Source organism: Glycine soja, chromosome 20, assembly GCF_004193775.1.
Source record: "Glycine soja cultivar W05 chromosome 20, ASM419377v2, whole genome shotgun sequence".
NCBI classification, from domain to species: Eukaryota; Viridiplantae; Streptophyta; class Magnoliopsida; order Fabales; family Fabaceae; genus Glycine; species Glycine soja.
In genome coordinates this window covers 26,216,375-26,233,400 of record NC_041021.1, presented here as the reverse complement: position 1 = coordinate 26,233,400, position 17,026 = coordinate 26,216,375, and the positions used below count along the sequence as shown (strand labels likewise).

Here is a 17,026-nt window from a genome sequence, read left to right as displayed (position 1 = left end):
ATTGGGTTTGCTTGTTGACAAAATAAATCCATCCTAACTAAAATAATAGAGGTTGCAATTATAGACTCCTAACTAAAATGTGGGTTTCACATTTTACTATGATAAGCTACTTTATTCTTGTACCTTAAACAACTTCAATAAAGTCTAGAGACATTATCCTCTTTCTAAATAAATGCTTAGTTACCTACTATAATAATTACGTGATACATTGTGTCTATTTCAGCATTTCAACTTACCATTTTTTTATTTAGCATATATTTTAATTTAAATGTTGTTTTATGCTAAAGTCAAGATCGGTATACTATGATAAGGCTTTGCTCTTCTCTTGTACGTAGCTTAACTATCATAAATTCATTATTATCTTCTTTCTATGAAAAGTTAGTTACCTACTGTAATAGTTATGTGACACATCTCTATATTTCTGCTTTCCTATTTTACCATCTAACCTATATAATATTATACTATTATATATTATTTTATACAAAGTGGCTTGCAACAAGTTGAGGTGCAATTCAAGTGAATAATCCACATTCATAAAATCAATGTTCCAACGAGTTAGGACTAGTTTTAATATAATTGCCAATAATTCCACTAACAGGGCGTCACAAATTCCAGCAAAGCCTGAGAAACCTTTGACCCAAATTTAAATGCATGAATACAACAAAATTTAATTATATATTACTACAACTTTTGTTACTTTATTTATTAGCCATGCATGTATAACATGGCTAAGTATCTTTTTAACTAAATGTCAACTTCTCAAGCAATTAATATATATCACGCAAATATACACGTGCTTTTACCTTTATTATATGTTGCCATTTGACTTCCGGCATTTGTACTCTTACTGTGACATTTCTTCAGCACATGTCTGGCTGGAAGCCTAAGCTTGAAAAGTTGCATCAACAAGCGCTGACCAGATAATGTAAAACATCATCGATGAGCATAGAGAGGCTAAGTCAAGTGTCCCAAATGACCAAGAAGTGGGGGAAGTTCTTTTAGATGTGCTCTTGAAGAAGGAGTTTTGCTTAAGTGATGAAAGTATCAAGGCTGTGATCTGGGTAAAGATATTGACATCCTCCACCAATGTTATTGCACTATATAAAAGTGGAGAGTAGGCCAGTTTGATTGTGTATTAGTTTTTTACTTTATTTTTTATAAATGTTTTGTAAAACGATTTTTAAAGAACTATTTTTCATAACAAAAACTAAAATAATAAAATTGAAGATAGGGAAACAAAACTGCTTAAAAAAATTATTTTGAGAATATATATGTTTTCTGATTTCTTTATTGGAATATTTCCTTATTTCCAAAATTAAAAAATCAAAAGTGGAAACCGAAGCACTACTTTCATGCTATGCTCCCTTTGGTAAATCAGTAAATTATTAATTAACTCGCTACTGTGTGGCGATATGTAACTTCTTAAATGAGTGTAAGACATAGAAAACATAATTTAATTTTTCTTTACTTGAAGGACATCTTTGGGGGTAGCTAGAAATGATACATCATCTGCTACCATAACATGGACAATGGCAGAAATGATTAGAAATCCAAGAATAATGGAAAAGGCACAGGCTGAGGTAAGACTGTATTTTGGTAATGAAGGAAAGCCTAATAAAAGTGGATAGAGAATATGGACAAGCATGTGAGATCAATAGGTATCATATACCTATGAAAAGCAGGGTCATAGTGAATGCTTGAGGAATTGGAAGAGATCCAAATCTGTGGACTGAGGCTGAGAGGTTCATTGAAAGTTCTGTTGACTACAAAGGCAATAACTTTCAGTTCATCCCATTTGGTGCTGGAAGAAGAATGTGCCCTGGCCTCACATTTGGCTTAAGCAATGTTGAGTGTGTACTTGCAATGTTGATGTATCATTTTGATTGGAAACTTCCCAACGGAATGAAACATGAAGATTTGGACATGACTGAGATATTTGGAATAACAGTCACTAGAAAAGATAATTTATATCTCATTCCCAAAACTTTTCATACTTAGCCTACTCCATACCACTAGGCAATGTTTGTTGGTATAAAAATTAAAGGATGTCCAGCATTAAAGTTATATCTCTAGTTATAATCTATTGTTTTTCCATTCTCTAAAATCATAAATACTTTTAGACCACTAATTAAGTGCGTGAATCAGCTGGCGTGTGTGATGGAAACAAGGCATGCTTGATGTGAATGATGTGATTGATTTTACAGGACCATTAGGGTGGTTGATCATCAACCACCATCACAAAATATGCATTTTTCACTGGACCAATTTCACCAAGCAACATTAGCTTAAGTTGACTAACCTGAGTTTCATAACCTTCGGGAAGTTTGATGATGAAAGCGTGAGCATTAGCCACTCTTTCAGCTTCTTCAATCACAACCTGGTTTGCATCAGGCCTACCCAAGATTATGTTTTCTCAAATTGTGGTAGCAAACAAGCAGGCTCTTGACTCACTAGTCTTATTTGTTGTCTCAACCATCTAAGCTTCAATGACTAAACATCATTCCCATCTAGCAACACTTGTCCTGCAAAACAATTAAGTTAGTAACACTAATCACATGATCAGATCATTAACTAGTAACAACAACATTTTCAATTGAACACCAATTTAAATCGACAAACAAGGCCAATGCAATTTATTAAGCATGCTTATATATGATGATGTGAGACCAAATTGTGCAGAAATATGGCAATCATATGATTGATGATGATGAAAATAGATGATTTAGAACTAATGGTAGCACAAAACTTACTCTGTTTTTAACAATATTGTTTTAGAACTAATGGTATTTATAAAGAAATTTTGCATAAACATTGGAACTCACAAACATGATTCCTCTTTTGAAAAAGTGAAATCAATTCAAAGTGAAAATACAAAAGGTAGTGTCAACAAATGTTTAATATCCTAATCTATTAAAAGTTACCAAAAAGAAAAAGGAATTTTCTTCCTCGTTTTGATAAAAGGATTTATGAAGACACATGCATATAATTTGTAGATACAACATTATATACACTTAGCTCATTGCACTTTATAAGAACAACAGAAAGAGTTGGATGAAATTACATTTCAAAGTGTGAACAATAACATCATATGGACAATCCATAATTCAAATTTGTATGTCGTAGAATACCTTGAGCTACACATAACTAATGAAGCTGACAAAAAAAACCTACTGTAGTACTGCTTCATTTTCACACAAATTCACAATTACTAAGAATGTGAGCAAATAAGATCTACCTTGAAAAACCCAAGGAGAATAGAGACTCGGGTTGCATCAAATGCTTCAGAGAATTGATGTGTCATTATTTTCTCCTATTTCTTAATCCTTTTTGTCACCATTTTAATTACTGATTAGCCTTAATTGTCAAATTAATTATGCAGTTTTATCATTTGGGCCTACTTGACTAATTTTGTGTTTTTAATTTAATTTCAGGAGAATTATAAGCAATTGGGCTTGAATCCGGAATTGGGCTTGGACTTGAAGGGAGCAGACAATTTTATTTTATCAAATCTTGTCTTATCCAGATTTTATTTCATCTAGATTTTATTTTATCCAAATTTTATTTCATCCAATCTTATCTTATTTTGTCCAAATTTTATTTTATTTCATTTATGGACTTGGACTTAAAAAAAAATTGTAAGCTTTGGGGCTGAGGACTTATATAACAGCACCAGGGTTTTAGTTTAAGGAGTTTTTCGAAAAGGAGAATAATTTTAGGATTTTAGAATTCAAGTTTTTACTGTTCATGCACACTATTCACGTAGAATAAAATTCGTTTATGCAATTTCATTTCTGCTTCAATCTACAATTTCGTTTTCTACTGATTAATGGAAGGCTAAGTCTCCAGCGTTGTTTTCTCTTGAGGATCAAGCACAACTCTCTTTGAGGTTTTGTTATTACTATTGAATTCTGATAAGTTTTTCCTCTTCACCAATTACTCTGTATTTGTTGCTATTAATCCATGCATGCTTAGTGCTTGATTAATTGTCTCTACGCTTAATTTACGTTCATGCTTAATGATCAGTTTCGTTCATGATTAATTGGTGTATGTGTTGCTTAATCACATAATGACAGCCTTATATTAATTTTCGCTTAGTAATTTAATTTAGGGTTGGATTAAGTGGTTGAACTGATTAAGGATAAATTTTCGTAACCTAGGATAAGAGACTTGCTTGTGAATCAAGGGGAAACAACATGTTTTAATTCTGTTATTTTCTAATTCAAATTTGCTTGCTGTTTAATTTACGAAAACAAACCCCCTCCCCCCCCCCCCGCAATTCGTTATTGTTTTATTATTATTTTTTATGAACGTTTGGTTAACCATTGCTCGTTGGGAGACGACCTAGGATCACTTCCTAGATACTGCATTTTTAATGTTTATTTGATTCGGGTACAGCCTCGATCAAGAATCCTGCACTCTACAAAATGAATTCGGTTACAATGTTATTTCACTTCACTTGTACAACATAATAGATTATATGATATGCAATAAATTTCCTCGACTAATAGCATGACCAATACGGCATCCATGACCATGGAATAAAGTAACCTTTATTCCATAATCATTGCAAGCAGCTACAACATCCTCCTGAGCTTTTTAAAGTTCCCAAGTAGCAGTAAAGTGACCAACATCTTTACCAGAATCAAAATATCCAACCATAATCTGCACATACAATTTATAATAGTATCACATGAGTTTCACATAATAGACATAACAAAAAATGAAATGACTTTAATTAAAATTATACCTCTTGATGTCCATTATGGTTCTTAATGAAATAGAAGTAGTACCAGGTGATGAGGACGAGGAGGAAGACGATCATGAAGATGGGGTGTCAGAGGAGGCTAAGGAAGATGATGGGGAGCGTGACAATGGCATAGTTGAAGCAGAAGTGGCTTAGGTTTCTTCAGACTTGGATCATGGCATCGTCATAGAAGTAGGGGCAGGACAGGGTTGAGCGGTCTAGAAACTCACGCCATGGATGGGGAGTCACCGAGGAGGTAGTGGTGGTTCCGGTGGGAGTGGTGTCAGTAAAGGTGTCGTAGCCGGCAGTGGAAATGTGGGACAATATGGGATGCGATTTGATTGAGAATTGAGATTCAGAGACCAAGGAAGAGTGTTGCCCTAATGGCTCAGGTTTCTCTCCCTCTCTCTCTCTCTCTCTCTCCCTCTCTCTCTTTAGGGTTGTTTAATCAGCATTGTGAAACGGCGAAGACGATGCATGCCCAAACGCTGATCATGTCGGAGTTTTTTTAGGGTTTGCTCTTTGGAGAGTGAGGAAGCACGTAGAAGAGTAGCTAGAGGGACACAATAAATATTCAAAATAGCAGACAATCTTCTAATAATGACTAAAAACTGTCTTAGAATGACAATTTTCTAAGACGGTTTTTGTATAACTGTCATAAAAACTCACTTTTCTAGTAGTGAGAGTGTAGAACTCAGTCTCTTTCACCAAACTTTGTTTCGGTTCTTTTGGTTGGTAACTGGTTCCCCATTTGGTTAAATTCAACTGGTATTTGGCACTGGGTTGTGATTTCGGCATCCAATCCAACTACTATAGAAAGGCTACTGCATTATTGCATGCAAGACTACTATGTATATTTTAAACCATAAAATGAGAAAAAATATTGAGAAATAATGGAGTAAAATTGTGTTAGAGTACACAATAAATGCTTTATTAATAATGGTCATTAAAATATAAGGTTTTTTTTATAAACAGTTTCCTCTAAATCATATACGTTTCCTATAAATCAGATCCTAATAAATTATACATTAAATATTTTTTTTTTATTTTCAACATAAACACTTAAATGAAAGTCATTAAAAATGATATAAAAACAGTCAAATTAATTAGTGAAAACAATAGTTTATGATTACTAGATCTCAAAATTAACGTGTACTAGATTATTAGTTTATAATTATTTTACATAATAATTAAACTATCATTATGTTAAAAAAATATTTTGTCAAATTTTAAGTTATATGAAATACAATAAATCACACTAGAAGAAGTTGAATAGTGTGTTAGTTAAAATATATATAAAATCTTTTCTAATGGAAGATGGTTATTTAATAAATAAGTTTATTAAAAACTCTTGTCCAGTAACAAAGATAAGTTTTCTTAAGTACAAGTGGACAGTCGTCCAATGCTGTATAAAACTTATTTTTTTTCAGTAGAAACCTTGTGTGCAAAATATATCAATAATGAATTTTGAAATGCTTTGTTAAGCTAAAGAAGAGAAGTAAAAATACTTTGTTTTATACTAGTTTACTCAACCTGAACTAGATTCAGTTCTCCTTTATCAATCAATAAAGTATTTTACTAATCAAATTTAATTACAACAAGTATTTTTTTCTGCCACTATTGGCTTACAAATATTGTCAAGGCCACTACTCGCACAATCCCTTAAACTCTCTCTTAATCTAAGAACATCCAAGTATTATTTTGCCACTAAGTCACCCCTGACTTTCACAAACAAAAGTTTGATTTAGAATAAGAGATTCTTTATAACACTTAAAGAATGAATTTACATTGAAGTTTTAATTTCTCACAAGTACTTTGTATATTACAAAGAATATACTCTTTTAAGCTTAGTGTATTTCTTTATAAATGTTTTTTTCCTCTCAGTTTCTTGATTCATGAATCTTGTTTTTCTATACATGTTCGTCTTGTTCATTAAATCTTGATGTCATATTTATAAAGAGACTCGCAATTGCGGAGAGTATCTTTAGGATTGAATAATATGATCATTGTGTAGCTTGATCTTATTTCTTGGAATAAGCAGATATTGCACGTCTTTGTCTGGTAGGATCATAACTTTTCATATCTGGCATTCATAACTCAATATTGACGTTAGGCTTATAAAAGGAATTATGAGATTGATTTGCAAATTTATTCCTTTTAAGCAAAATCATATAAACTAACATAAATGTTGAATAATATAAATTTGATTTAGCTCATTAATGAAGTGTTAGGCCCATTTGTGTTACTATTCTAAAGAAAATTCTAGAGAAGTATAGAGATAAGTAGAAATAATATTTAACAAGTAATTGTAAGAAGTTTTAGAACTAAGTAGTTGAAAGAAATGTGTAGAAATCTCTCTTGAAGTGTATGAAATTTTTTCTTGATATATCTATAACTCTCACTTGAAACCTATAAAAAGAGGAGAGACTACCATTTGTATGTGAACCCAAAGAAACCAAAACTAGAGAGCATTTCTCAAGTGATAAAAATACAAAATCATTTAAGTTGCATATTTGAAGCTATCCAACTTAAATTCCAGTAGGTGCAACAACAAAATCGGCACATGGGGTTGTTAGTTGTGTGTGAAATGAACATTCGCATGTGGACTCCACACTCACATGATGGAGTTGACAATTGACTGGCGAAAGCAGTTGCAGAAGATGGCGAATCATTGGAATCCATGGGGGAATCTATATAGGTAACAATGCAACTCAATGGAAATGAAAAATTACGTGTTTGGTTATCCCCCTTTAATTAATATTGTAAAACGCATAGTGATAGGAAGAAGGAGTTGTAGAAGGAAGAAACAGGCCTGCTAAGGCCCAAAAGGAAAACAACTCCACCAAAATAGCATTGTAACATATTAGTGCAGAGCTGGCTGAGAGTAGTGGATGTTTTGAAATGTTGTCTGCCATGATTTCCTTATCTTTATAATTTTGTTATTTTGTTATAATTATGTTGTTGCTAAGAATTGAGGATTAGAGTACCTCAATCGTGCCTATATATATAGCTATGAAGCATTGTAATAAGCAGACAATTTATGAAAATACCATTCTCTTCTTCCTTTGTAGTTGTTGGAGGTAGCACTAGGCCTCGAATGCTAGTGTCTTTATCCCTGTTTCTGGTTTTGCTTCGTAACATTTGGTGCTTTCATTAAGAGTCCATGGTCGCCTTCCATGGCTGCCATACCCATTTCCACACACCTTCGTTGTCGCACACCCCTCATTCCTTTGTACATCTAGCTCAATCCCTTGGGATTGATTTTGAGAGTACCCGCCAACGGTTGTTGAGCTTGTTCGATCCCGAGAAAACCCTTCCTTCATTTCAGCAACCACCAAATAGAGCTTCCATGGCTGTCCTCCATGGCTGCCACTCGCCGTACAGAGCTTCCACCTTCCACTACCACCACCCACACTACTCGTCGCCAAACGAAGCTTCAATGGCTATCGAGGACCGCCTTGAGGTCGTCTTGGCCAAACTTGATGCCGCTACACGCCGCCTCGACTCCTAACTGGACGCCTTTCTCCTCCGACTGCCTCGACGACCCGGCCACCACTACCCTCCGCAGTCTCCATGCTCCGCACCCATACCAGTTCCGCACCCCCACCACACTACTCCTGCAAACAATCACAAGATTAAATTAGAAGAACCACAAACCGACGGCATAGCACCACGCCTTCAGGAAGAAAAGCTTGTCGGGTCCGCTTCCCATTGTGGTTATTTCCCTCATCACCAATAGCAACCCCCACATGTCCTCCGACCACCGCGGGATCACCATTCTTGGAGTCCAAGGAGCACTTCAGCCGTGGCAAGGAGCTCGACCACTCCTTCCCCCTCACCTTTTACGCCGCAAAATGGCTCGACTTCCGCAACACTAACCTTCATCTGCTCATTTCTTCACCCATTTTAATTTGGGATCCGAGTTCAAATTTTGAAGCCATAGTTTGAAGCCCCAACACCTTGAGGACAAGGTGTTTTTGATGGGGTTGGGAGTGATAGGAAGAAGGAGTTGCAGAAGGAAGAAACAGGCCTGCTACGGCCCAAAAGGAAAACAATTCCCCCAAAATAGCATTGTAACAGATTAGTGCTGAGCTAGCTGAGAGTAGTGGATGTTTTGAAATATTGTCTGCCATGATTTCCTAATCTTTATAATTCTGTTATTTTGTTATAATTCTGTTGTTGCTAAGAATTGAGGATTAGAGTACCTCAATCGTGACTATATATATAGCTACTAAGCATTGTAATAAGCAGACAATTTATGAAAATACCATTCTCTTCTTCCTTTGTAGTTGCTGGAGGTAGTTCTAGGCCTCGAATGCTAGTGTCTTTATCCCTATTTCTGGTTTTGCTTCGTAACACATAGTCCAAGCATAACAGTTGCTTGTTCATTTTTTTTTAGAATAACTAGTGTTTCCTCGGTAAGTAATACATAAAAGATTTTGTTATTACAAAGTTATGTGTCATATAAGACAAAACCCTCTTGTTGAAAGGGGTCAAAGACCATATTAGACGGACAATTAAAAACTATTTCATCGAAAAATCATAATAAGAAAAATATTTACACAATTTTTTTGCATTTAATTTAATATCATTATAGCGATTCTGAATATTCATTAAATACTTATCCACCCACAGTTTAAATATTTGTAATAAAATGATTAAAATAGCAACTTCATTTATAGAACACTTGAAAAAAAAAAAAAGCAGAACCGTAATTTCGATTAAAAGTCTGGAAAACTGTCTATCCTTCCTATTAAAAATACATAACACTTGAGATTAAAAACGCAGGTGGCTTGATGCTTTGTTAACTTTCAAAATGTATCATTGTACACGGCTTTGCTTCGTTTCATAAATCATGTGGTAACACCTACGTTGAAGATCATTATTCATCATATTAAAACATATAAATAATCATTAATGACAATAACGGAAAAATATATTACGTGACACGCGCATACCGTGACCAAATTTTTTACAGTGATATTGAGGTATACATTGCCACATGGAAGGAATGGGCAAAAGACCGCAATCTACACATGAATAAAGGGGATTGAAGGCAGTTGAATAATAGTCATGGATGAGCATCGTTCAATTGTTGATGAAACATAATTTACAGTTTTCTATCACCTGCCTAATTAAGTACAACGATTGAACAAACACATAGTTCCTTTTGGTTGTCTTCATGCAACACGGTTTTGCGGTGCACAGTGGCATTAATACTGCTTGTGGGATCCTAAAATAAACAATTGCATGTAAATAACTTTTGTAAAAAAAAAGTTCAGCCTAACGTATCTATGAAAAAACTTTGTCGTAGGTATGAACTTGTGTCAAGTACTGCAACACAGATTTGAGACTCATAATCATGGAATCTAAGTTCAGCATTAGAGTAACCCGTGAATTGCACATACATAGGCCTATTACTTTACATAAGGAAAAAACACAAATTGAAAAGTTTATCAATAACATAACAAAAAATAATAAAAGAAAAAGAAATAAAAAAAAATCAAAATCAATTAAAAATGACACATGTTAAAAAAACAAATTAGATACAAGAAGAGAGAGAACGAGTTAAAATTGGATTAAAAAAAAGAAGACCGGGCATACACGAGAGAATTGCAACAGAGGCTAAAATTATGAAGAGTAGTTCCAAGTGTATACAAAAACAACTGTGACAAAATAATTACCAAATTCTATAATCAATATTACAAATTTTATTTATTACCAAAGTTTTTAAAGGACTAAAATCATTAGTTATCTAATAATAGACTAGCATACTAATGTCGTCAGAGTTTATAAAATTTATAAATGAGATCGTCTCCATAGGAACTTGAATTACTCAATTTTTCGAGATAAAATTAAACAGTTCAATAGATATATACAAAGGATTTGATCGAATTTTTATGGGTTTAGTGGAAGAAAGGTAAATACATAAAAGTCATAAACATTAAGAAAACAAATAAAATGGATTTAATTAATTCAAGAAAAACATAGGATTAGATTTCATCATTTATATCTTTAGTATCTAAATGAAATTAATACATATGAATCATTTTCCAACATTGTCGATACTCACGTTAGATCATCCAAATTGATTCCTCAAATTCGAGAATTCTAAGAATATTTATCAAATATAAATTTCTTGCATATTTAATAAATATCTCGGCATTACAATCATAATCTTGTGCAAATAGCAATCAAAACGTTATGCTCTTTTCCTTGCAACACAACTTAAAGAGTGAGTTCATTCAGTTCATATTTTAAGAGTACTTTCCAGCCAAACTTAAAATTCAATTTCAGAAACTAGTGATCTAGCAGAATCAAACATTAAGAACAAAACAAAATCACCAACAATGAAGAGATAAGATTCATATATATAAAATATCAAAATAGATACATCAGAGTATGAAAATTACATCCAATCTTATAGAGAAACTAGCTACTCATTGTAGCAGGTTCATGATCAATAGATAAAATGGTAAAGGATGGAATCCACGATCACTTCGACACCAATCTCTGTAGCTTCAACTCAATTTCCTCTCTCAAACACTCACCTCACTAGTAATGGAATTGTTGTTAAGTTTAGTACTTCTATTCGAATTTCAGTCAATTCAATGATAGTAAAACTCACCTAAGAGAGCTCCACTCACCTAAGCAAGTAGATATCTTCAAGCTGAAGGAATGTCACTCGCCTAAGCGAGCTCTGGCTCACCCAAGCAAGTTCATCACCTTGAAACTCCCCTGTTCTGCATGCAAGCTCACCCAAGCGAGTGGCAGGGGACTTCACCTCTTCAAAAATGGCCTTCAACCCTCTTCAGCTTGACTATAATTCTTCTATAACAAATGACCTACAAACATAAGAGAGAAATGGATGAATCTTCTATATTATAAACAAAAACACTTAGAAATATACAATATATAAAATAACTAGAATTAAGGGAAGTTTCTAATTATCAACTCCCCCTAACCTATAATCTTGCTTGTCCTCAAACAAAGTAATGAAAGAAAACTACGAATAGTAATATTATAAGTATAATATAAATATGCATCAATATTTCTAAACACCAAAAACTATGAACAAGATTTGCAAAGAATCAGCCTCCAAAAGTAATCAAAACAACATTTTTCAAACACTCAACAATGAGAAATTAAAGCACAAGGATGAAATTCACAAAACCAAATAAGATTAAGATCAATTTGCATTTTTTCTAAAGAATATCAAAGAAAACACTTGATTTACTCAAACAGAGGGAAACCTATCAAAAGTGTATAATTCTCATGCAGGTGTTAGTCGTCATATATGACTAACTTTCATATAGAAAAGTTTTCCAAAATATATATATATTCCCCAATTTATGGTTCTTTTTGTAGGATTGTAAATATTTTCTTGTTTAGTTTTATCTTTGCTAAGTAGAGGCTCTCTGCATGGAATTAATGTAAATTTCACTTCATTTTCAAGTAAAAAGGAGAAAAATTGGAAGGTGCGGCAGCAGGTGTCTTGCTAATCCTGGGACATGCACTTAGCGAGTATCATCTGCTAAGCGAGACATCAACCCACTTAGTGAGTAAGAGGAATCTTGAAGGGAATCTGCCACACAAGCACGCGCCCAACGAGTCATCTGTCTCTTCTGGCGCTTAGCGCACCTGGCTCGCTCAGCCAAAGATCATTTACTCGTGCTACGCGAAAATGGCGCTAAGCACGCCTTTGAGAAAAAAAATCCCTTTTTAAAGCCTGAAGTGAAAGAAAAGAGAGAGCTTGGCGGATAGAGTGTGAAGAATAGAGAATAGAGGCAAAAAAAAAAAGACAGAGAAAGGAAGCAAAAACCTTAGATTTTAGGAGGATCTTAGGTTTTGGAGTGATTTCTAGGTTTCTAGAGGTGGAGGAGACATCCCCACCACTGTGTAATCTGTTATTTTCTCTAAAAACTCACTTCCTGCTTGTGAAAGGTGTTGCCTTGTGATGGAAGGCTAAACCCTTTGTTGGGGAATTATGCTCAGAACTTGATGTAAATCCTTATCCTATCTATTTAAAGTTGTTTTTATGTGTTCAATGTTTCTATCTGTGCTTAATCTATGCATGTTTGTGGCTTGATCGCCTATTTGTATGTAAAATTAAGAGCTTTAGCATTGGAAAATGTAATGCATCCTTAGAACTAGATAGAATGGGCTAGGTTATCGTATGACTGGACACAGAGTGAGGTAATTTAGTTTTATATGCTATGACCCTAATGTTGTTCGGTTAAGCTAAGTTCGACGAGAGATATCCGAGAACGAAGTTTAATTAGAATTAGCCCATTCATGCAAGACATCGATGTTTGAGAATGGTGTCCTCAGTATAGAATACATGAACATCTTTGAAAAGAGACAAACCTTTAATTGCATTAAGTAACTCAGTAGGAGGACCCAACGCTTTCAATTATCTATTTTAACACCAACTTGCTCATATTTTCTATAATTAGTAATTGGAATAGCAAACACCATAGTTTTATTCATGTTCATTGTCTTTTTATACAAATGTCTTCTTATTGAATGATGCTTCACTAAATGAAACAAGTTCCCTCAGTTTGATACTCGGTTTCTTACCGTTTTATTATTACTTGCGCGACTCGGTACACTGCCGATAAGATTTCACATCCATAATAACAAGTAGTACATGGGCGGAACAAGTTTTTGGCGCCGTTGCCGGGGATCTTCTTTCCATTTAGGAAGTCTAGTTCAGTTTGTAGGCATTAATTCATTATTCTTTGATTCATTGTTTTCATTAATAGATAGTTAGTGTAGAATATGTTTTTCTCTTGAATTGGTTAACCACTATTCTTTCTAGTGTTTTGTATGCACTATAGATCTTTTGCAGGTGATTTAGTTGATTTGGACTTGGAGATTGAAGCTACTTGCAGAAGAAACAACATAGAAAGGCGGAGAAAAATCTTGCAAGAAAGGGCAATACCAATTCTAGAGGAGCCTTATTCATCAGAATCATCTTCTGTTTTCCCACAACCAAGGGAATCTCACACAGGTGCATCTGAAGCTCATAGGATGGCTGAAGATCAACCTCGCAGAGTGACTCTTGAGGACTACTCAAGCTCTACTGTGCCATAATTCTTTACAAGTATTGCGCGGCCAGAGGCGCAGGCCAGAATTACAACCACCAGCAAGGACAGTGGAGAACTCACCCTAGTAATCAATTCAAATAAGACCAGGGTGGGCCATCCAATAGGCCACCACAGCAAGGGCCTAATCTCTATGAGGGGACGACAAAGCTGGAAGAGACTCTCACTCAATTCATGCAGGTTTCTAGGTCAAATCACAAGAGCACAGAGTCGACCATCAAGAATCTTGAGATCCAAGTGGGATATTTGGCCAAGCAACTGGCGGACAAGCCTTCAAGCAGTTTTGGAGCTAATACAGAAAAAGAAATCTGAAAGAGGAGTGTAAGGCTGTCATGACCAGGGGTAGAAGAGCCATTCTTGCTGAAGATGAAGGGAGGTTGGTTGCTGAACACCAAAATGTAGTTGCTGAAGAAGAAAAGGAAGAGAAGAAGGAAGAGGAAGATGATCAATTGATGGAGGTGTTGGATCGAGTGGCCTCAGAATAATTAAAAAGGGGGGGTTGAATTAATTATTCCTAAACCTTTACCAATTAAAAATTTACTCTTCTAAGGCTTTTACTTATGTTTTTAAGAGAATAAGGAGTAGAAGAGAAACTCAACCAAAAGTAAAAGCAGAAATTAAAATGCACAGCGGAAAGTAAAAGAGTAGGGAAGAAGGAGACAAACACACAAGAGTTTTTATATTGGTTCGGCAACAACCCGTGCCTACATTCAGTCCCCAAGCGACCTGCGGTCCTTGAGATTTCTTTCAACCTTGTAAAAATCCTTTTACAAGCAAAGATCCACAAGGGATGTACCCTCCCTTGTTCTCTTTGAACCTAGTGGATGTACCCTCCACTAGAACTGATCCACAAGAGATGTACCCTCTCTTGTTCTCAATCAACAACCCAAGTAGATGTACCCTCTACTTGTACCACAAAGGATGTACCCTCCAATGTGTTAAGACAAAGATCTCAGGCGGTTAAACCTTTGATACTTTGTGAATGGGGATACAAAAGAATTCTTAGGCAGTTAGTCCTTTGAACACTTTTGTATAAGGGAAAAGGAAGAATCAAAAGAATTCTCAGACTGTGTCGTTTTGAATTCTTTGACAAGGGAGAAGGGAGACACAAAAGAATTCAGGCGGTTAGTCCTTTGTTCTTTTGGAAAAGGGAGAAGAGAGACACAAAAAGAATTCAGGCGGTTAGTCCTTGGCGAATTCTTTTTGGCAAAGGGAGAAGAGATGAAAAGAATGAATAGCACAAGTTTTCAAGGTTTAGAAAACCAGAAAAACTTTGGAAAGCTTTTGGCACAAACAAGAAGAAGAAGTTCAAAGAGATTCAAGGCTTGTAAAGGATTGTATAAGATTGATTGGAAAAGTGTTATTAAAATGCAAAGCAAAGCCTTGCTTTTATAGACTCTTCATGTCTGGTCAAGAGAACCATTTAGAAGAGTTATGACTTTTAGAAAAACTTAAAACCAATTTGAAAAAGTCAAAAACCATTCGAAGGGTTACATCTTTTGATTTATTCAGAAAAAATCACTGGTAATCAATTACCAAATCAGTGTAATCGATTACACAAAGCTTTTATGTGAAAGAATGTGACTATTCACATTTCAATTTGAATTTCAACTTTCAAAGGCACTGGTAATCGATTACCAAAACATTGTAATCGATTACAGTGTTTTGAAATCAATTGGAACGTTGTAAATTCATTTAAAAAAAAATTCAAATCCATTTTGCTACTGGTAATCGATTACAACAATCTGGTAATCAATTACCAGAGAGTAAAAACTCTTTGGTAAACATGTTTTGAGAAAAATCCATGTGCTACTCAATTTTTGAGAAAACCTTTTCATACTTATCTTGATTAAGCCTTCTCTTGATTCTTGAATCTTGATCTCTTGAATCTTGATTCTTGAAATCTTGATCTCTTGAATCTTGATTCTTGATTCTTGAAATCAACTTTCCTATTGAATCTTGAAGTGTTCTTGATTCTATCTTGAATATCTTGAACTCATTCTTTGATTGACCTTTGAGCTTTTTGTCATCACCTTTGTCATCATATTTTGTTATCATCTTTGTTATCATCAAAACATTTTTGAATCACTCTTGATTCATCATGAAGCTTTGCTTCTAAAATTGTTGGATCGAGTGGCCTCAGAATAATTAAGAAATGGGGTTGAATTAATTATTCCTAAACCTTTACCAATTAAAAATTTACTCTTCTAAGGCTTTTACTATGTTATTAAGAGAATAAGGAGTAGAAGAGAAACTTAACCAAAAGTAAAAGTGGAAATTAAAATGCACAACGGAAAGTAAAAGAGTGGGGAAGAAGGAGACAAACACACAAGAGTTTTTATACTAGTTCGGCAACAACCCGTGCCTACATCCAGTCCCCAAGCGATCTGCGGTCCTTGAGATTTCTTTCAACATTGTAAAAATCCTTTTACAAGCAAAGATCCACAAGGGATGTACCCTCCTTTGTTCTCTTTGAACCTAGTGGATGTATCCTCCACTAGAACTGATCCACAAGAGATGTACCCTCTCTTGTTCTCAGTCAACAACCCAAGTAGATGTACCCTCTACTTGAAGCATTATATGCCACTCATGTCATGTGATTGAATATTTTGGAACAAACACACTTGTGAACAACCACTGTGATTTTATCACTTGAGGACAAGTGAACTGTTCTTTCTTTGCTTGAGGACAAGCACAACTGTAAATTTGGGGGAGTTTGTTAGTCATCATATACGACTAACTTTCGTATAGAAAAGTTTTCCAAAATGTATATATTTTCCCCAATTTATGGTTCTTTTTGTAGGATTGTAAATATTTTCTTGTTTTGTTTTATCTTTGCTCAGTAGCGGCTCTCCGCATGGAATTAATGTAAATTTCACTTCATTTCAAGTAAAAAGGAGAAAAATTGGAAGGTGCAGCAGCAGGTGTCTCGCTAAGCCTAGGACATGCGCTTAGCAAGTATCATCTGCTAAGCGAGACATCAACCCACTTAATGAGTAAGAGGAATTTGCCACGCAAGCACGCGCCCAGCACGCAACCAGTAAGAGGATCTTAGGTTTTGGAGTGATTTCTAGGTTTCTAGAGGTGGAGGAGACATCCCCACCACTATGTAATCTGTTATTTTCTCTAAAAACTCACTTCCTGCTTGTGAAAGGTGTTGCCTTGTGATGGAAGG

At 34.8% G+C, this 17,026-nt stretch overlaps 1 pseudogene; it reads left to right on the top strand.

Moving 5' to 3' along the window:
- The first annotated feature begins 724 nt into the window (after positions 1-724).
- On the top strand, positions 725-1,998 carry LOC114401930 (annotated as a pseudogene).
- The last annotated feature ends 15,028 nt before the right edge of the window (positions 1,999-17,026 follow it).